Source organism: Pan troglodytes, chromosome X (assembly GCF_028858775.2).
Source record: "Pan troglodytes isolate AG18354 chromosome X, NHGRI_mPanTro3-v2.0_pri, whole genome shotgun sequence".
Lineage (NCBI taxonomy): Eukaryota > Metazoa > Chordata > Mammalia > Primates > Hominidae > Pan > Pan troglodytes.
The window spans coordinates 89,677,444-89,699,408 of NC_072421.2; the positions used below are offsets into that span (position 1 = coordinate 89,677,444).

At 38.8% G+C, this 21,965-nt stretch overlaps 1 protein-coding gene and 1 long non-coding RNA gene across 7 annotated transcripts in view; one reads left to right on the forward strand and one right to left on the reverse strand.

The window, feature by feature from the left end:
- The window catches only part of PCDH11X (protocadherin 11 X-linked), an 828,783-nt gene that overhangs the window by 302,080 nt on the left and 504,738 nt on the right, over positions 1-21,965 (forward strand). The gene's annotated exons all lie outside the window — the stretch shown is intronic.
- LOC129138845 (uncharacterized) lies at positions 10,609-15,726 on the reverse strand. Its single transcript, XR_008542059.1, has 2 exons — positions 15,630-15,726; positions 10,609-11,035 (listed from the first exon to the last, which is right to left on the reverse strand). It is a non-coding gene; the product is annotated as an uncharacterized LOC129138845 (long non-coding RNA).

Below are 21,965 nucleotides of genomic sequence, written 5' to 3' on the forward strand. Positions count from 1 at the left end.
GGCACAATCTTGGCTCACTGCAACCTCCTCCTCCCGGGTTCAAACGATTCTCCTGTCTCAGCCTCCCAAGTAGCTGGGATTACAGGCACATGCCACCATGCCTGGCTAATTTTTGTATTTTTAGTAGAGACAGGGTTTCATCATATTGGTCAGGCTGGTCTCAAACTCCTGACCTCAGGTGATCCACCCTCCTCGGCCTCCCAAAGTGCTGGGATTACAGGCATGAGCCATCGTGCCTGGCAGTAAATTGGTTTTTAAACCTTTTCTGCTTGTTTAGAAGGAAATCTCCATTGCAGCAAGTGATGTGAGGTTTGATTAAATAAATTGACAGACTGCTCAGAGGCTGATTCAGTATTTTAATAACATTGCAATAAATCTTTTGCAATGTGGTCCCATTTTTCCTCAAGATGATCATCCTTATTTTATTTAATATTGGTGTAATCGAATACCTACTTCATTTAACTTTTCTACAGTGTACATTTTGAACTACATTTTGAAATAATAGATTCCATTCATGAGGAATTATGATTGTGTGGCATTGCTAAGAGTTGTAACTGTTGGAAATGTCAAGATACACTGTTGCATGTGAAAAGAGCTGTACATAGAATTGATGCTATCAGATACAGTGCCACCTTTTTATTGAGGGCATGATAGGCTAATGATAATGAAATTTTTAGGAGTTCTGCATAATAGCAAGATTTTTAATAACTAGAGCAGAATGATAGAAATCTCTTGTAAAAGTGGGTTCCAAAAGATCTTAGAGTTAGTTGATTGTTTAAATTTATAACCTCATTAGTAGTATAGACAGATTCCTGCATCTTAGAAACTCTTAGGAAAATGCCAGTTTTGATTCATCAATACTCCAACTTTAGCTTCAAATGGAATTGCCCTCAATTTTAAAATGACATGAATTTTAATAAAAAATGAAAACTAGAGAAATAGTTACGTGAAGGAGGCATATATGGGAAAGTGGAGGCTAGGCCTTCAGGTTTTACAGAAGCAAGCATTTCTAACAGAGACAGACTTGAAACAGGCTAGAGAACCCTTAAGTAGGAAATACGCAAAACAAGTTGTTTTAATTGCTAATGCATTTGTATAAACAGAGCAATCTATGACAATTGTGCTGTCAATAATCTCTGAGATATGGTTAAGTAATAAAGCAACAAGAAATGATATTGACAGACAAATGGAGATCCAGTAATTGTCTGCAGCATCAAACTCTCATGTATAATGACTTTTGAAGGTTGAAGTTCATGAGAGCAGTTCATTATGTGTTTCAAACAAAACTCTATTTTGCCATTCTTCCATCAACTGGAGCAGTAAGCACTACAGCTGAAATTCTGCCTAAGGGAATCCATGTATACCAGTTGGTTAACCTTGTGACATTCCACTAAAAAGCACCAGAATCTTTTGTAATACATAATTCATGAACCACTCTGATTGTTTAGCATTGATCAGCACTTGAATAAATTGAGTTGCTATCATATTAACATAAGTAGCAATGCTTTAGTGAGATTTTCTTTCTTCCTTTCTTTTATGATTTATAGTTCTTAAAACAGGAAGTCAGTTTAGGAGACTGCAGAGTTATGTATCCAACTATTACTTTTGAACCAACCTAATACAATGATAACAGAAGGCTGTGAAGTACATTCTAACAACTGTTTGCATATTCCATTTAAATTCCCAGATTTGACTGCCAGTATGGATTTGTTGTCAGACTTCCTGTCTTCTCTGTGGTCAGACATGCCTATCTTTGCATTTTTCAACTCTATATGTAATTATCCTTGTCTACCAAAAGAGTCAAACTCTCTAAAATATTTGAAGAGATTTATTCTGAGCCAAATATGAGTGGCCATGGCCCATGACACAGCTCTCAGGAGGTCCTGAGAACATGTGCCCAAGGTGGTCGGGGCACAGCTTGGTTTTATATATTTTAGGAAGACATGAGACATTAATCAAATACATTTAAGAAATACATTGGCTTGGTTCAGAAAGGTGGGACAACTCAAAGTGGGGGCTTCCAGGCTATTGGTAAATTGAAACATTTTCTGGTTGACAATTGGCTGAGTTTATCTGAAGGCCTGGGATCAATAGAAAGGAAATGTTTAGGTTAAGATAAAGGATTGTGGAGACCAAGTTTTATTGTGCAGAGGAAGCTCTCAGATAGCCACCTTCAGAGAGAGCAGGTTGTAAAATGTTTCTTATTTTACAATAAGACCTAAAAGAGTGCCTGGCTCTTAGTTGATTATCTCCTGGTTCTGGAAAGGAAGGAAGGAAGACAAAGAGGAAAGAAGATTCTCTATATAATGTGGATTTTTCCCACAAAGGATGGCTTTGCAGGGCCATTTCAAGATATGGCAAGGAAATATATTTTGGGGTAAAATATTTTTAATTTCTTCCTTGTTATTCCCGAGTCAGATTGGAAAGTAAGCCACGATATACAAGGTTAAATAAACCCCATTTGATGGAATTTATGGTTTGTAGGGTGTGACTCCCCAGACCCCTTAGATAGGAATTTGGGCAAGATAAAAAAGTTAGAGCTTAGTCCTCATTCTCAAATCTAGGGAGTTTGACGTGGTTGTATAATTGCCCAATATCTCAGCAGGCAAGGAACTGCAATTTATATCTTTCAGAACTTTACAAGGTAATACACTGAAGACACCAGACTTACTCTAAGGAACACAAATGTATATAGTAGTGATCTCTGTGTGATGTGAACTCTGAAAATTTGAGACAAGTCTTAGTTATTTTAGAAAGTTTATGTTGCCAAGGTTGAGGACACACGCCCATGACAGCCTCAGGAGGTCCTCAAAACATGTTCCCAATGTAGTCAAAGCACAGCTTGGTTTAGTACATTTTAGGGAGACATGAGATACCAATTAACACATGTAAGATGAACATTAGATCTGTTGGAAAGGCAAGACAACTCGAAGCAAAAGCAGGATGACTCCAGGGGAGAGAGCTTCCAGGTCATAGGTAGATATGAGACAAACGTTTGCATTATTTTGAGTTTCTGATTAACCTCTCCAAAGGAAACAATCAGATAGGCATTTGTCTCAATGAGCTAAGGGGTAACTTTGAATAGGAGGCAGATTTGCCCTAAGCAGTTCCCAGCTTGACATTTCCCTTTCGCTTAGTGATTTCAGGGTTCCAAGATATTTTCCTTTCACAGAGATGTGGTTTGGATCTGTGTCCTTGCCCAAATCTCATGTCCAGTTGTAATCCCCAGTGTTGGAGGTGGGGCCTGGTAGGAGGTGATTGGATGATGGGGGCAGTTTCTCATGGTTTACCACCATCCTCCTTAATGTTGTTGTGGTAATTGTGACTGATCGAGTTATTGCAAGATCTGGTTGTTTGAAAGTGTGTGGCACCCCACCCCTCACTCTCTTCCTCCTCCTATGGCCATGTCAGAGGTGCCTGCTTCACCTTCTGCCATAATTGAAAGTTTCCTGACGCCTCCCCAGAAGCCACTATGCTTCTTATACAACCTGGAGAATGCTGAGCCAATTACATCTCTTTTCATTATGTATTACCCAGTCTCAGGTATTTCTTCACAGCAATGCGGGAACAGACTGTTACAAGGTGTATATAGAGAAATGTGACTATTGTGTGGCGAGAGGGTACGTTTTCATCCTCACATGCTGAAAAGTGAGAAGAGGAATATACTCGAGAATGTATTTTGATACATAAATATTATTTCATTGCTTTTCCCTTTTAGCATAATTTGCACATTTTAAATCATGTAACCATTTCAGAGAGAAAACTATATTAATTATGAGATAGTTTTATCTACAGCTTGAACTATAGAAGAAATTTATTACTACATCAGTGTGAACCAGACTATATTTAAATAGATTATTTAACGTATGGACAACAGGGTTCCAGAGTAGTGGTAAGAATTCCGTAAGGAAATTACCTTTATTCTTGGCATAGACTTTGCCTAGTAAAAAGTGAATAGGCACAAATGTCTCCTGTGATTTTATACCTAATCACTGTTCCCTCTTGAGATTCATCTATGCATGCTAAGCCCTTTTACTGGTATTTTTTCAGGAATTTATCTGTATGAAAAGCAGTAGCCTGAGAAAATTAGTTACAGATTTGCCACCAAGAATGATAAATGTCTAGTGGAGCAGAAAAGAGGCATAGAACATGCTCAGACTCATCAAGGAAAGTGACTCAATTTTCCAGTGTATCAGCATTTGTAAGACAAATATATAGAATATAAAGTGATATGCAAGAGATGAACTCTCCAAACATTTTAAAGTGCCATTTGGGTATTATACATATTAAAATGTCCACATTTCTCATTTAATTAGGTTATTACAAGATACAAATTTAATATGCATTTACTGAAACTCATGACTTCTTTTTAGTCATAAATCTAGCTGTTTTCATTAAACACAAATTATATACGAATTTTTTATTCATAAAGCTTCATTCCTTTTTACCTATTTATATTTTGCTATTTAAAAATATCCAGCACCACACAAAAAAGTAATATGTGTGTGTGTGTGTATATATATATATATAAAACATTAAATTAAAAAATAATAATATCTAGCATGGTTGTTTTGTTGACATCCCACACACTGGTTTAAATAACTGAAAAAAAAAATGGACAACAGCATTTTATCAAGACTTTTCTTTGCAAACCATTTGAATTATTTTATAAAATGAGTAGAGATAGGTTACTTACCATTGCAGAATCTGTTTCTTTAGATATTAGAAATAGAGATTTGATTTTGAGCCATAACCTCTTGCTTAAAAGTATTCTTATGCCCTATGATATGCAGGTGTTATTCAGATTTAACTGTTTATCTCTATCTTTGAGGATATACAGGTATATATGAGGACAAGCCCACTTGTTCTCTCTTCCTAAAAGAATACACAAAAAATCAGGGTGTAGAAAAATATCTTATTTCTCCCTCATTTTATACACTAGGACAATGTGAGACATTTAACTGCTCTATCATGTCCACTACTAGGCTGTCTGCCAATTGGATGATCATACTTTCCAATTATCCTAGCCTCTAGTACTTCAGTGTTTAGGGCAGTTGGATTTTAACAACAGAATTCACTAGGACAATATGCTATGCCATCATGAATACCTTCTGGCTTTGGGGAAAAACAACAACAACTGTAGTGCTTTTTATTTACTTGGAGAATATTTTGAAATAAGTAAAGTATTAATTTCTAATATCTAGAGGTTTAGAAAAACATTAACATCCCTCTTTAATTTGAATGTTTATGATCTCACTCCACAAACACACATATTATTATCAAGATTTAAATTACATTAAAGATATATCCAAGAACAAAGGCCCTTCATTGCAGTATACATGGTAATATATGCATTATCAACTGAAGAACACGGAGCAACAAGTGAATTCTGTAGAGATTTCAGCTAATAAAAATGCAAGTCCAAATCCCAAATCCGAGTCCTCCTATCCCCTAACCCCCAATCCCCAGCTGTGGTGAAATTTCCAGCACAAAAATGTCTAGGTTGTCATTAGTGTTTCAACAAAGCTAATGCATTTACTCTTCCATTGCTCACTAATTTTCAGGCTTTTTCTGCATTTCATATCCTCTCTTTGTCTCCTTACCTGCTCTTTTCTTCTTTGGTTACTTTTGTGACATTTTGTACCACATGTCCTTAGAATTCTATTCCTAATATTATGTTTTTTTCTCCAAAAATACTTTTCAAATGTTCTTCACAATGTTCTAGTTTGTTGTTTAGAGGTAGGTACCCCTGAATAAGATATATCTTTTAATGTATATTTAATAAAATAATAATATTTCATTCAGGGGCTAGTATGGCACATCCCAAAGGAAGGAATTTGCATTTCTCGCTCATACTGTAATTTTTATTGAGTTTCTCATCTAGAAGTAACCTCCTTTTGATGTTGTCATCACTATAGTCCTAAATTAAGCCTACTTCAAAGCTTTAAACAATAAAAAATTCTAATTCAGGCAGAAAGTCAGCAAAGATACAGTGAACATATGCTATAAGCATGAAATTTGAACAATCTATAATATAAAAATATATGCCATTTAAACCTTATGTCCTACATATCAAGGGTAATGACTTTGCTTTTTAGTAATTAAATTTGTACACGTAGTGAAATTGCTAATGGATATTGATTGACAAGGCAAAAATCTTCACTTTGGGAAATCTTCCATTTTCCTAGAAAAATCTTAGAGAAGTTATTTAAGTGGCAACAAAGTTGATTCTGAATTACTTTTTGCTATTCAAGTTCCAAGACGAAGAGAATCATTGAGCACTTTTAGGCCAATCATCATGCATTTTTTCTTTTAGAAACAAAGTTAAGGTGTTCAACATCTTTAGACAAGTTCTTGAATATACTATCACAATTATTAAAGATTATAAAACTACAAATAATAGAATTAGTTACTTATATTGTTATCACAGTGGGCATCAAAGACAAGATGTTTCCCTTACATATATTTCTGAAGGAAAGTAAGGTTAGATTGAAATGTTGTTTGATATTTTCCAAAATGCAAGTCACTTGCTGAAGATCAATCTGCCTTCATATTTCAGATAATCAAGGGAGAGTCTGTCTACCTTATTCACAAACTGAATAAATAGAGATTCATTCTGAATGATATATGCAGGCCCCTTTTTCCTTTATGATTTAATATACAAGGCACTTTGAACACATGGGACATTATCTTCACTTGCTCTCAGAGGGACTATGTAAGAGGACTGAATAAATAGACAAGTTTATACATAGTTTAGGGGCCCTAAGTGGAGTGTATGTGTATGTGTTTGTTTGTTTGTGTGTGTGTGTGTGTGTGTGTGTGTGTACCTGCTATATATGAATATATACACATATCATATTGTATTTGTCCATTTTCATGCTGCTGATAAAGACATACCTTTATGTCTGGGTAATTTATAAAGAAAAAGAGGTTTAATGGACTCACAGTTCCATGTGCTGGGAAGGCCTCACAATCATGTTGTAAGGAGAAAGGCACGTCTTACATGGTAGTAGGCAAGAGAGAATGAGAGCTGAGCAAAAGGGAAACCCCTTATAAAACCATCAGATCTCATGAGACTTATTAAGTACCATGAGAACAGTATGAGGGAAACCACCCCCATGATTCAAATATCTCCCACTGGATCACTCCCACAACATGTGGGAATTATGAGAGCTACAATTCAAGATGAAGATTTGGATGGGGACACAGCCAAACCATATCACATACATACACATTGTATAAAATGATGTACAAAGTATGTGTATGGATGAATATATGGGAAAAGTTAGGATTAAAGTGGAACTGAGCCTAATGGATCTGTCAAACTCATGTCAATCTTTATTAGACAGAGATGTTCATCTGGTGATGGTACCATTTTAGCTAATAAGAAGGTATAAACTATTGATAATCTTGCTTACATTTCTCTTTAATTTTGTTTATTTTCTCCTCTAAGATTAGAAAGCAAAATTGAAAAAGTCAGGGACCACGCATGGTGGCTCACACCTGTAATCCCAGTACTTTGTGAGGCTGAGGTGGGAGAATCACTTAGCCCAGGAGTTTGAGACCAGCCTGGGAAACATACCGAGACCCATCTCTACAAAAAAATTAAAAAACTGGCCAGGTGGTGTGCACTTGTGGTCCTAGCTACTTGGGAGGTTGAGATGGAAGGATTGCTTGAGCCCAGGATGTCATGGCTGCCTTGTTGTGTTCACACCACTGCATTCCAGACTGGGAAACAGACTGAGCCCTTGTCTCAGAAAAAAAAAAAAAATTGAAAAAGTTCTCAGGAAAGATGCGGGGAAATATATTTTTTTCATTACACCATTCCCCCAACATGAATATATTTTATTTTTTTCTTTTCATTTCCTTTCTAAGTCTTTGCATCTCTAATGATGGTGTACATTCATATGAAAAATTTGATATTTAGCAGAATTAATACTCAGTTAATACATAAAGCTATAGATTATAGTTTGACAAGTAAAAATGAGTTATGAATTATGCAGAACTCCATAGAATTTCAATATATGAATCCTCATTTTATTTATGTATCTGCTATATATATGTATATTTATATTCAGTCCTCCCTTGGTATCTTTAAGGGATTGGTTCTAGCACCCCCATAATATCAAAATCCTTAGACGCTCAAGTCCCTTATATAAAATGATACATAGTATTTACATATAGTCTACACACCTTCTCCTGTATATTTTAAATTATTTCTAGATTACTTATAATACCTAATACAATGTAAATGCTATGTAAATAGTCATTATACTGTATTATATATATTTGTATTACTTTTTATTGTAGTATTGTTATTTGTATTGGGCTTTTAAAATATTTTTGATCCTCAGTTGCTTGAAATCAAGAATGTGGAACCCGTGGATACAAGGTGCCGACTGCTTATACATATATGTATGTATTCAAATAATGAAATTCATTCCTAAAGCATGAATATTTTAGGGAAAAAAATGAGGTAGCAGATGATATCTTATTGATCCTAGGGATTTATTATTTTATTTTTTCTTCTTGCACCAATGTTTCCTGGCCTACACTAATCTAAGTAACCAAAACTACATTTTATGTTGTGAGGTTGTGTGGTCAGAAATTGAACCCAAGAACTAATTAAGGTGGAGGTAGATTCAACTCCAATGATAGGTAAGCACTCACTAAATGTATTTCTACAGCAAGACACAAAACTAATAATGAACATGATTGTGATACCATATACCTTCATTTCTATTTTGTTTTAATTAAATAATATAAATTCTTTCATAAATAAACATACGGTTGGTCATAGAAACCATCAGGCTAAACCAAAAGATGATGGTTGAATTTGCTCATCATTTTGTTCTTCCCTTAGGACACTAGCTAAAATCTCATCCGTGGTTAAAGCACAGGCATGATTCTCAAAATGTTCTTGGTATTGCCAGAAATCCACTGAGCTGGTTGTGCTTGTCCAGTGAAGCTCCAAATGTTTTTTTTTTTTTTTTTTTTTTGAGACAGTTTCACTCTTTTTGCCCAGGCTGGAGTGAAATGGTGTGCGATCTTGGCTCACAGCGACCTCTGCCTCCTAGGTTCAAGCAATTCTCCTGCCTCAGCCTCCCGAGTAGCTGGGATTACAGGCATGCACCACCATACCCAGCTAATTTTGTATTTATAGTACAGACGGGGTTTCTCCATGTTGGTCAGGCTGGTCTCGAACTCCCAACCTCAGGTGATCAGCCCACCTCAGCCTCCCAAAGTGCTGGGATTACAGGCCTGAGCCACTGCACCCGGCCCCTGAATGCTCTTTTAATTAATCATTGTAAATACATATGGATCTGTGTGTTCCTAAAAGGGTAATGACATGCCATACTGGCCACATCAAGCATGTTTACAAAGTATAGGCTAGTAACTCATATCTATTTTACCAAAACATCTCCAAAAACTGCTCTCCTGTCTTAATCATATTTTGATCTTGACTTTTTTTGTAACTTTTCTGTTAGAATTATCTATTCACACCTTGGCTCAGTATGTGCTTTGCGTTGTTAATAATTTCATGTGTATAGCTTTTTAGAAACTTTTACTGAAAGTCTGTATTTGCGTGGAAATGAAACCAATTAAGAAATACAAATGACATTTCTTTCCAGCTTGTCAGAAACTGTGAGAGAGAAATTAATGACAAAAGTTTATTGCTGTGTCTTCTTTTCAGTATGCTTCCTTCAAACTTCATGGCAGTAAATGCCAAATAACCTCATGTATCAAACTTAAAGCAAGCTGTGAGCCAGGTGTCTTCAACTGCAGGTCATATGCTGAACTACATTCATCATTTTAATCTTTTGAATTAAATTCTCTAAAATTGAATAAACCTCAGTGAGACTGTGGTTGCTAAGAAATTCTTTAATTCTCTGACTCCTGAATTCTGTAATATCTTCTGCCTAGAATAAAAATGGAGAAAGAATAAGGTGCAGGTTTTGGCCCATAGAAGGCAAACAATAAATGTTTTGAGTTAATTTAGTGTTAGCAACTTGAGAGCAGGGACCAGAGCCATTCTTTTACACAAAACACAGAAATTTAGTTCAATTTTTGTGTATTTCATTGCTATGTATCCTGCTGTCATTCAGTGAAATTCTGCTTGTATTTATATGCTAAAAATTGTTGGGGAAAATTACTCCTTTTGGTAGTAATCAAAACCAATTCAATGTGCACTATGGTATAATGTTTAAGTGGAAAGTAGTAATCTCAATAATTTCTCTGAAAATCAACTCCAAGTTTCAAGCAGCCAAGGATGAATGATGGCTGCACTCCATATATTAATCAAAATAATCATTAAAGAAAATAAAGAACATATATTTAAAAGATTCCATCGTATTGACAGAACAAGCATTTACAGCATTTAGAAGAATATGTAGTTCGTATATTTTCCCTTAAGTGTTTTTTCTTATGGGTTTTTAATTTTTTAAATTTATTTTGGGGATTTTTAATAGATGATGTATTCAAATGATTTAAAAATTAAAACCATGTAACAAGGTACACACGAAGAAGCCTTTCTTCCAAGCTTGTCACTATTTCTTCCATATATCCTTCCTTTCATGCGTGTCCGTGTGAAGAGACCACCAAACAGGCTTTGTGTGAGCAACAAGGCTGTTTATTTCACCTGGGTGCAGGCGGGCTGAGTCCAAAAAGAGAGTCAGCGAAGGGAGATAAGGGTAGGGCCGTTTTATAGGATTTGGGTAGGTAAAGGAAAATTACAGTCAAAGGGGGTTTGTTCTCTGGCAGGTAGGAGTGGGGGTCGCAAGGTGCTCAGTGGGGGTGCTTTTTGAGCCAGGATGAGCCAGGAAAAGGACTTTCACAAGGTAATGTCATCAGTTAAGGCAAGGACCCGGCCATTTACACTTCTTTTGTGGTGGAATGTCATCAGTTAAGGTGGGGCAGGGCATATTCACTTCTTTTGTGATTCTTCAGTTACTTCAGGCCATCTGGGCATATAGGTGCAAGTCACAGGGGATGCAATGGCTTGGCTTGGGCTCAGAGGCCTGACATTCCTGCCTTCCTAATAAGAAAAATAAAACAAAATAGTGTTGAAGTGTTGGGGCGGCGAAAATTTTTGGGGGGTGGTATGGAGAGAGAGTGGATGATGTTTCTCAGGGCTGCTTCAAGCGGGATTAGGGGCGGCGTGGGAACCTAGAGTGGGCGAGATTAAGCTGAAAGGAGATCTTGTGGTAAGGGGTGATATTGTGGGGATGTTAGAAGAAACATTTGTTGTGTAGAATGGTGATGGCCTGGATACGGTTTTGTATGAATTGAAAAACTAAATGGAATAACAGAAGGAGAAAAACAGGTATAAAAGGTCTAAGAATTGGGAGGACCCAGGACATCTGATTAGAGAATGCCTAAGGAGATTCAGCATAGTCCTGCCAGCAAAGATTATTTATTTACTTCAAGAGTTAAGAGTAGCGGTTTGGGGATAGCACAAGGAGATATCAGCTGTGATGGCTTGGAGAAACAGTGTAAACTGGCAGTGTAAACAAGAGCAGGGCTTGTATGAGTAGTTGAGAACGGAGAATAGGAGTATGACTAGATAGAAGATAGTAGGGATGACAAGTTTTTTTGGGGGCACAGTCTAAGTTGGTCTGGTGTCTGGAATGAGACTGGGGCCTAATAAAAAGGAGCGTCTATACAGGAGCTTAAATGGGCTGTACCTTGTAGCATTCCGAGGACAGGCCTGAATTCTGAGAAGGGAAAGTGATAAAAGTATTGTCCAGTCCTTTTTGGTGGCTGAGCTTGGTGAGGTGTGTTTTTAAAAGACCTTAGTCCATTCTACCTTTCTTGAAGATGGAGGACTGTAAGGGATATAAAGTTTTCACTGAATACTAACAGCCTGAAAAACTGCTTGGCTGATTTGACTAATAAAGGCTCATCTGTTATCAGACTGTATTGAGGTGGGAAGGCTAAACTGAGGAATTATGTCTGACAGAATGGAAGAAATGACTGCGGAGGCCTTCTCAGACCCTGTAGGAAAGGCCTTTACTTATTCAGTGAAAGTGTCTATTTAGACTAAGAGGTATTTTAGTTTCCTGACTCGGGCATGTTGAGTAAAGCTAATTTGCCAGTCCTGGGTGGGGGCAAATCCTGGAGCTTGATGTGTAGGGAAGGGAGGGGGCCTGAATAATCCCTGAGGAGTAGTAGAATAGCAGATGGAACACTGAGAAGTTATTTCCTTGAGGATAGATTTCCACGATGGAAAGGAAATGAGAGGTTCTGAGAGGCGGGCTAGTGGCTTGTACTATAGCATAGCCGGCCTTTGCTGGTATGTGGCGATTAGGCCTGGTGGAACTGCCATCAATAAATCAAGCGTGATCAGGGTGAGGAACAGGAAAGAAGGAAATATGGGGAAATGGGGTGAATATCAGGTGGACCAGAGAGATACAGTCGTGGGGGTCAGGTGTGGTATCAGGAATAATGTGGGAGGCTGGATTGAAGTCCTGGCCAGGAACAATGGTAATTGTGGGACTTAAGAAAGAGTGAGTACAGCTGAAGGAGCCGGGGAGCAGAAAGTATATGCGTCAGGTATGAGGAAGAAAATAGATTTTGGAAGTTATGAGAAATGTAGAGAGTGAGTTGAGCATAGTTTGTGATTTTTAGGGCCTCTAAAAGTATTAAAGCAGCAGCAGCCTCTGCACGCAGACATGAGGGCTAGGCTAAAACAGTAAGGTCAAGTTGTTTGGACAGAAAGGCTACAGGGTGCGGTCCTGGCTCTTGTGTAAGAATTCTGACCGCACTAACCATGCCTAGGAAGGAAAGGAGTTGTTGTTTTGTAAGGGATTGAGGTTTGGGAGATTAATCGGACACGATCAGCAGGGAAAGCACGTGTGTTTTTATGAGAATTATGCCGAAATAGGTAACAGATGAGGATGAAATTTGGGCTTGACTGAAGTAATGGGGGCTGTCTGTGAAGCCTTGTGGCAGTACAGCCCAGGTAATTTGCTGAGCCTAATGGGTGTCAGGGTCAGTCCAAGTGAAAGCGAAAACAGGTTGGGATGAAGGGTGCAAAGGAATAGTAAAGAAAGCATGTTTGAGATCTAGAACAGAATATGGGTAGTAGAGGGAGGTATTGAGGATAGGAGAGTATATGGGTTTGGCACCACGGGGTGGACAGGCAAAACAATTTAGTTGATAAGGCGCAGATTCTGAACTAACTTGTAAGCCTTGTCTGGTTTTAGGACAGGTAAAATGGGGGAATTGTAAGGAGAGTTTATAGGCTTTAAAAGGCCATGCTGTAGCAGGCTAGTGTTAACAGGCTTTAATCCTTTCAAAGCATGCTGTGGGATGGGATATTGCGGTTGAGCCGGGTAAGGGTGATTAGGTTTTAATGGGATGGTAATGGGCATGTGATCAGTTGCCAGGGAAGGAGTAGAGATGTCCTATACTTGTGGGTTAAGGTGGGGGGATATGAGAAGAAGACTCGAAGGAGGCTTTGGGTTGGGGAGAAGGGCAGCAATGAGATGTGGCCATAGTCCAGGAATAGTCAGGGAAGCAGATAATTTGGTTAAAATATCTCGGCCTAATAAGGGAACTGGGCAGGTGGACATAACTAAAAAAGAGTGCATAAAAGACTGTTGTCTAAGTTGGCACCAGAGTGGGGGGAGTTTTAAGAGGTTTAGAAGCCTGGCTGTCAATACCCACAACAGTTATGGAGGCAAGGGAAACAGACCCTTGAAAAGAAGGTAATGTGGAGTGGGTAGCCTCCGTATTGATTAAGAAGGGGACGGGCTTACCCTCCACTGTGAGTTACCTAAAGCTCGGCGTCCGTGATGGTCTACGGGGCTTCTGAGGCGATCGGGCAGCGTCGGTCTTCAGCCGGTAAGCCAAGAAGGAGTCAGTCAGAGAGCCCTGGGCCAGAGTTCCAGGGGCTCTAGGAGTGGCTGCCAGGTGAGTTGAACAGTCCGATTTTCAGTGGGGTCCCACACAGATGGGACGTGGCTTAGGAGGAATCCTGGGCTGCGGGCATTCCTTGGCCCAGTGGCCAGATTTCTGGCATGTGTAACAAGTTCCTGGGGGAGGAGGTTCTGGAGGAACGCCTGGCTGTACAGTTCAGGCGTTTGGAAGTTCTTGTGTGCTGGAGATGTGGCTGGGGTTTGTCTCACAGTGGTGGCAAGGAATTGCAACTTTTTTCTGTTATTGCACACCTTGAAGGTGAGGTTAATTAAGTCCTGTTGTGGGGTTTGAGGGCCAGATTCCAGTTTTTGGAGTTTTATTTAATGTCGGGAGCAGATTGGGTAATAAAATGTATATTGAGAATAAGATGGCCTTTTGACCTTTTAGGGGCTAGGGCTGTAAAGTGTCTCAGGGTTGCTGCCAAACGAGCCATGAACTGGGCTGGATTTTTATATTTGATGAAAAAGAGCCTAAACGCTATCTGATTTGGGATAAAAAAAAAAAAGGAGCATTAACCTTGACTATGCCTTTAGCTCCAGCCACCTTTTTAAGAATAAATTGCTGGGCAGGTGGGGGAGGGCTAGTCACGGAATGAAACTGTAAGCCGGAGCAGGTGTGAGGAGGGGAGGCGATAAAAAGATTATAGGGTGGAGGAGTGGAGGCTAAGGAAGAATTGGGACCTAGCTCGGCCTGTCGAGGAGGGGAGAGGTCAGATGGGTCTGTAGAAAAGGAAGATTAGAAAGACTCAGTGACGCTTGGGGTTGGTACTGAGGGGACAGGTGGGAGGGAAAGAAGGAAGATTTGGGAGGAGTTGCACTGGGCACAGAGACTAGGAGGGGACTGATGTGTAAAAGAATGCCTGGACGTCAGGCACCTCAGACCATTTGCCCATTTTACGACAAGAATTATTTAGATCTTGCAGGATGGAAAAATTGAAAGTGCCGTTTTCCGGCTATTTGGAACTACTGTTGAGTTTGTATTGGGGTCAAGCGGCATTGCAGAAGAAAATAAGACGCTTAGATTTTAGGTCAGGTGAGAATTGAAGAGGTTTTAAGTTCTTAAGAATACAGGCTAAGGGAGAAGAAAGAGGAATGGAAGGTGGAAGCATAGTGAAGGAGGCAAGCCCAGAGAAAAGAGTAGAGACACGGAGAAGGGGTGGGGTTTTCTTCCCCTCCAGAAAAGCAGAGAAAGGGTTGGGGCACGGAAATAAGGGATTGGGGTGCAGAGATAAGAGATTGATTGGGGCGTGGAAATAAGGGATTGGGGCACAGAGATAAGAGGTTGGGGCGTGGAAATAAGCGATTGGGGGGTTCTTGCCCCCTAGGAAAGCGGGACTTGCCACTAAGGGTGAAGGAGAAGGGGTTGAGGGGTACTTGCCCCTGCCCCAGGAAAGTGGGACTTGCCGCTAAGGGTGAAGGACCAAGTCAGGCATCCCTGCGTGGTCTGACACCCTTGAAACCTGAGTGTATAATCAGAGAGGTGTCCCTGCAATGATTAAACACCAAGGAAAGGCTGCCTTACCAGTCCGTGACCGGCGCCGGAGTTTTGGGTTCACGGATAAAACATGTCTCTTTTGTCTCTACCAGAAAATGAAAGGAATTGAAATTAAGAGAAGGGAGAGATTGAAGTGTGGCGCCAAGATTGAAAGGAGAAAGAGGTTGAGGGATAGGGAGGGAGGTTGGAGAAGAGAGTAAAAAGAGGCCACTTACCGGATTTGAAATTGGTGAGATGTTTCTTGGGCTGGTCGGTCTGAGGATGTGAGGTTGTAGGTGGATCTTACGGAGCAAAAAGCAGGAGGACAAGGGATTGATCTCCCAAGGGAGGTCCCTCGATCCGACTCACGGCACCAAATTTCATGCGCGTCCGTGTGAAGAGACCACCAAACAGGCTTTGTGTGAGCAACAAGGCTGTTTATTTCACCTGGGTGCAGGCGGGCTGAGTCCAAAAAGAGAGTCAGCGAAGGGAGATAAGGGTGGGGCCGTTTTATAGGATTTGGGTAGGTAAAGGAAAATTACAGTCAAAGGGGGTTTGTTCTTTGGCGGGTAGGAGTGGGGGTCGCAAGGTGCTCAGTGGGGGTGCTTTTTGAGCCAGGATGAGCCAGGAAAAGGACTTTCACAAGGTAATGTCATCAGTTAAGGCAAGGACCCGGCCATTTACACTTCTTTTGTGGTGGAATGTCATCAGTTAAGGTGGGGCAGGGCATATTCACTTCTTTTGTGATTCTTTAGTTACTTCAGGCCATCCGGGCATATACGTGCAGGTCACAGGGGATGTGATGGCTTGGCTTGGGCTCAGAGGCCTGACACTTCCCTCTACAGTTAATCATTCTTATTAGTTTCTCAAATATGTTTCCAGAGTTTCTGTATGTAGATATAAACAAATATTTGTAGGTTATCTCATAGCTGTTATAAACAGTCCCTTATAGATGGATATTGGGACTTATTTTCAACTTTAAAATGATAAAATGGTAAACAGTGCTGTAATGAAAAATCTTTCACACATATCATTTATCCATATTTCTAGAAATGGGATTGTTGAATCAGATTAACGTTAGAATCAATTTATCTAGCTCTAAAAATGTTGCTGTTCTTGTTGGAATCACACTAATTTTGATGTTAACTTAGAGAGAATCATCAGCTTTATGATGCTGAATCCTTCTACCCAAGATTACATCATGTCTTTTCTTTTATTCCATCCTAGATTTTTGTCCTAAATTATGTTAAAGATTTTTCTTATGACTATTGAACAATTCTGGCTATGTTTACTCAGACATTTTGTTCTTTTTCATTGTTGTTTGTGTATGTTCTTGCCATCTTAGCAAAGTAATTATTGCAAATTTTTAAAATATGCGAATATGGAGCAAAATTGGAAGTAACACACAGTATATATTTTTATCAATTTTGTGCAATTCCAGACACTTTGTGTTAATCTTTAATAAATATTTATTTTACTAAGTTTTTGATATCTACTATTTGATTTGGCATTCCTCAAATACCTGCTGATTAAAATATTATAAAAACTTCCTACTGGGAAAAATTTTTAAAAGCCATATTATCATTTATTGGTTTATCTTTTTTAAATAATTCAAATACTGAATTAACTCTATAGTTAACAAGATATCACTTACATTTTCTAAGATACTTTCTTGGATTTAGCTGTGTGGCACTATTAACCAAAAATAAATTCTAAGGCCATCCAATCATCTGAATGGACCCCTCCTCTTGGCCAAGGGCATTCCACAGTTAACCTGAAAAACCAGTTCAGGACATGACAGAAGAGGGGAAGGCACATACCTCACTATACATCCCACCAGCATTAGCATCAACACAGATCTTAAATCTGATAAGAAACATTTACAATCTATTCTCTCAGAATCCTATTACTTGGAGGCCTCCTCTGCATGATAAAATCGAGGTCTCCACCACCCCTTAACTTAATCCAAACATTCCTTTCTATTGATAACTCTCTTTCAGCCAATTGCCAATCAGAACATTTTTAAATCCATCTATGACCTGGAAGCCACCCCTCAATCCCCCTCCTCAATCCCTTCATCACTTTGAGTTAGTCTGCCCTTCCAGATGGAACCAATGTAAATCTTACATGTATTGATTGACGTGTGATGTCTCCTCAAAATATGTAAAAACAAGCTGTACCCTGACCACCCTGGGCATATTTTCAGGGCCTCTTGAGGCTGTGTCATGGGCATGTCCTTAACCTTGGCAAAATAAACGTTCTAAACTGATTGAGACCTGTCTCAGATACTTTTGAGTTCACAAATTTGAGAGCTGTCTTAGGTACTTTTGGGTTCAAAACACCCTTTGATGTTAATGGAATCCATTGTCTAAATCACCAAGAGGCTGGGCGCGGTGGCTCACGCCTGTAATCCCAGTACTTTGGGAGGCCGAGGCGGGCGGATCACCTGAGGTCGGGAGTTCTAGACCAGCCTGACTAACATGGAGAAACCCTGTCTCTACTAAAAATACAAAATTAGCAGGGCGTGGTTGGCACATGCCTGTAATCCCTGCTACTCGGGAGGCTGAGGCAGGAGAATCGCTTGAACTCAAAGCCCCCACTTTGAGTTGTCCCACCTTTCTGAACCAAAACAATGTATTTCTTAAATGTATTTGATTGATGTCTCATACTTCCCTAAAATATATAAAACCAAGCTGTCCCCCAACCACCTTGGGCACATGTTCTCAGGACTTCCTGAGGGCCGTGTCATGGGCCATGGTCACTCATATTTGGCTCAGAATAAATCTCTTAAAATACTTTACAGAATTTGACTCTTTTCATCGACAATATACCAATATGTATAGGAAATCACTAGTCAAATTAATTTATCAGTGCTATTTGATAGTTTGTGAAATATCTTTGTATATAAACAATATGAACTGATAAAGAAAAAATATAGTCCTGATATAAAGAAGCAGAGTTCTTTGACAAGCTGAGTGAAGAGAATTTAATCATGAAGGATCCTTGGATATTATTTAGTTTTTAGACATCATGTAGTCCAAGATCTGTTCTGAAAACATACCTGATTCAAAATGCAGATTTCCTCAAAATGTCTACATCAGTATCAAATGAAATATATAACAGTGTTCATTGGTTTCTTCTTCTTTATGTCATTAAGGTGCTTCAATAGCAATAGACTGGCAAGTGCATTCAGCCACCTTGGACTTGTGATTCACTCAGGAGAATTTAACACTGTGATTAAAACAAGTAAAAGGGATTTAGTATTTCTAAGGCTGACTGCCTTGGCAAGACACTGTACTTCAAATCAGCATGCATCCATTTTGAATATTAAGTAGGAAAGTGAAATAAATTTTTGGTAGAGGCTTAGAAAAATATAAAACACTGTCATTCTGAGGTTAGTTTTCGGCTCCATTGATTTTTGTCTTTTATACCTCAATATGATTAAAGAAAAAGCTTTCCCTAAATCTGTCAATATAATGTTTCACCATTATGGTACACATATAATATAATGCAGACTACTCTGTTTTCCACTCTGACCTTTACTACATAGCTGGTTTTTGATAGAAGAATGTGGGAGGAAATACTTTTTAAATAGAATTCCAATAATGCATCCGTAAACATAACCTCTCATCCTTTGAAATACGAAGTGTTAACCTTGCTATAGGATATATTATTCCTTTTCGTTTTGATAAGCCGTAAGAGGTAGGGACATAGAATTAAAATGCATAGATAACTATGGTCAGGATTACCTAATATTAACCTAAATTATGTCCTGTTAAGCATTGAATAATGTTAAGTAAAATGTTCTATTATCATTATAAGTTTTGTAATACTGTAACCGCCCAACGGGTTCACCTTGCCCACTGCCTAGACAGAGACGATTTATTAAGACAGGGGGACTGCAATGGAGAAAGAGTAATTCACTCAGAGCCGGCTGTGTGGGAGACTGGAGTTTTATTATTACTCAAATCAGCCTCCCTGAGCATTTGGAGGAATGCTTGGGGACTGGAGTTTTTAAAGATAACTTGGGCCAGGCACGGTGGCTCATGCCTGTAATCCCAGCACTTTGGGAGGCCGAGGCGGGTGGATCACCTGAGACCAGCCTGGCTAACGTGGTGAAACCCTGTCTCTACTAAAAATGCAAAAATTAGCTGGGCGTGGTGGCAGGCGCCTGTAGTCCCAGCTACTCCGGAGGCTGAGGTAGGAGAATTACTGGTTGAGTCCAGGAGACGGAGGTTGCTGTGAGCCGAGATCATGCCACTGCACTCCAGCCTGGGTGACAGAGGGAGATTCCATCTCAAAAAAAAAACATTAAAGATAACTTGGCAGTAGGGGCTTGGGAAGTGGGAAGTACTGATTGTTCGGATTGAAGATGGAATCATAGAGGGGTCGGAGTGAGGTTTTCTTGTTGTCTTCTGTTCCTGGGTGGGATCACAGAACTGGTTGAGCCAGGTCTGGGTGGTATCAGCTAATCCATCAAGTGCAGGGTTTGCAAAATATCTCAAGCACTGATCTTAGGTTTTAAAATAGTGATGTTATCTCCAGGATCAATTTGGTGAGGTTCAGACTCTTGCATCCAGAAGCTGCATGACCCCTAAACGTAATTCCTACTCTTGTAGCTAGTTTGTTAGTCCTACAAAGGCAGTCTGGGCCCAAAGCAAGAAGGGAGTCTTTTTGGGAAAGGGCTATAATTTCATTTCAGAGTCAAATCATAAACTAAATTCCTTCCCAAGGTTAGTTTGGCCTATGCCTAGGAATGAACAAGGACAGCTTAAAGGTTAGAAGCAAAATGGAGCTGATTAGGTCTAATCTCTTTCACTATCATAATATCCTCAGTTATAATTTTTGCAAAGATAGTTTCAAGACTAGGAAGTTATTTTTTGAAGATATAGTTATTGAATAAAACACTGTATAATTTAGCTATTGACCGATGGAGCTGCAATTTTTCTCAGCAGTTAATCTTTTCTTTAAGTTACTTCATAATTGAAATAGCTACTTTTATAGATTGATTAGTCCCTAAATATAAATCAATCGTATATTTAAAAGGGTTTTTATTTTAAACTTATCCTTGAAAGATTGTGAATAAAACAAATTAGAAGGTCTATGAAAGTTCCAGCTTATTGAAAATGAGATTTGTATTGTATAGACTAAGTAATTCAATTGGAATACATAAATCTTAGGCTCTTACAAAGAAAGAGAAAAATAAAATCTTAGACTAAGATTTCACAGTTACCAATGCCAATATAGACAAGATACCTAAACAAATCAAAGAAAAAGTTTTGAATTTCAGTAGACACTGTCAACCGAGGAAAATGACAAGCCTCAATCATTTTAGGAGATTTATTTGCCAAAATTAAGGATGCATCCGGGAGACAGGTCTACGCCTTTCTCCAAAGATGATTTTGAGGGCTCCAAATTTAAAGGGGAAAGGGTGGGATATTGAGAAGCACACAGTTTTTACATAAACAAGGGGGGGCAGAGGAAAAATGTGAAGAATCTGCATTTTACATAACAGACAAAATGGGGAAGAGGAACAATCAGCTATGCATTTTTGTCTGGCAGGCTGGGTGACTGCACCTGTAAAGATAAGCTATCAATTTGCATGGCCATGGAGAAGTTTTTAACAGCTGGCCAGGAATTTCCTTGTGGGCAAAATATGGGGGAGGCGGGTAGCCTTTCATCTGGTAGCCATCTCATCGAGGAACCAAAAGGGGGAGGCAGGTTTGTGTGACTCAGTTCCCAGCTTGACTTTTCCCTTTGGATAAATGAGTTTGGGGTCCAAAAATTTAATTTCTTTTCACAGCACACCATATTCTTGATAGCTCCAAATACCCCTTTCTGGCTCTCTTTTGTTTTCTTAGAGGAACCAGGACATGCTGATAACCTTTCTTAAGTTATGTTAATATGTAAATGCAGTCAACATCTGGGGTATTCTAGGCCTTTGGTAGCTCCACAAACAGCAAATATTTTCACCTGGACAGACCTTCTAAATACTTGGCAAAGGAAAGATTATTATGAGCCTTATTTAGTTTAGTCTGTAGCAGTGAGATTTTATTACCAGCATTCTCTGTAGGTTTGGAGAATATGAAAATAAGCTCTATATTAGCCTTAAACTTTCTGAGCTGGATTTGAATCACCTAACGCTAAAAAAAAAAAAAAAAAAAAAAAAAAAAAAATCAGCGTCAACTACTTTCTAAGCATATGTTTTCGCAATACAGATGAGGTTTTATCAGTAGTTTTTTACAAGTCTGTCTAGAAATTTCATATTCTACTCAATGCTTCTAGTTATTAATGAGAAATGAATTTTTTCATGAAAATGTAGTTGCCCCTCTATTAGAAACTGTTCATATGAGCTGTATCTACTCATCTTAAATAAAAATGTAATGCTACTCGAAGAAAATAAATTTCCTCAAATTAATATTTCATTTTTTTTTAATTTTAAGGTAGAATGTAAGAAGGAAAATGTATAGGAAATTTTAAAAAAACAGCATTTATTTATCCAGTTTCCTTTAGTCACAGCATTACTAAGTTGAAAGAGCTGTAGAAAATATAGTCCAATGTCATCATTTTAC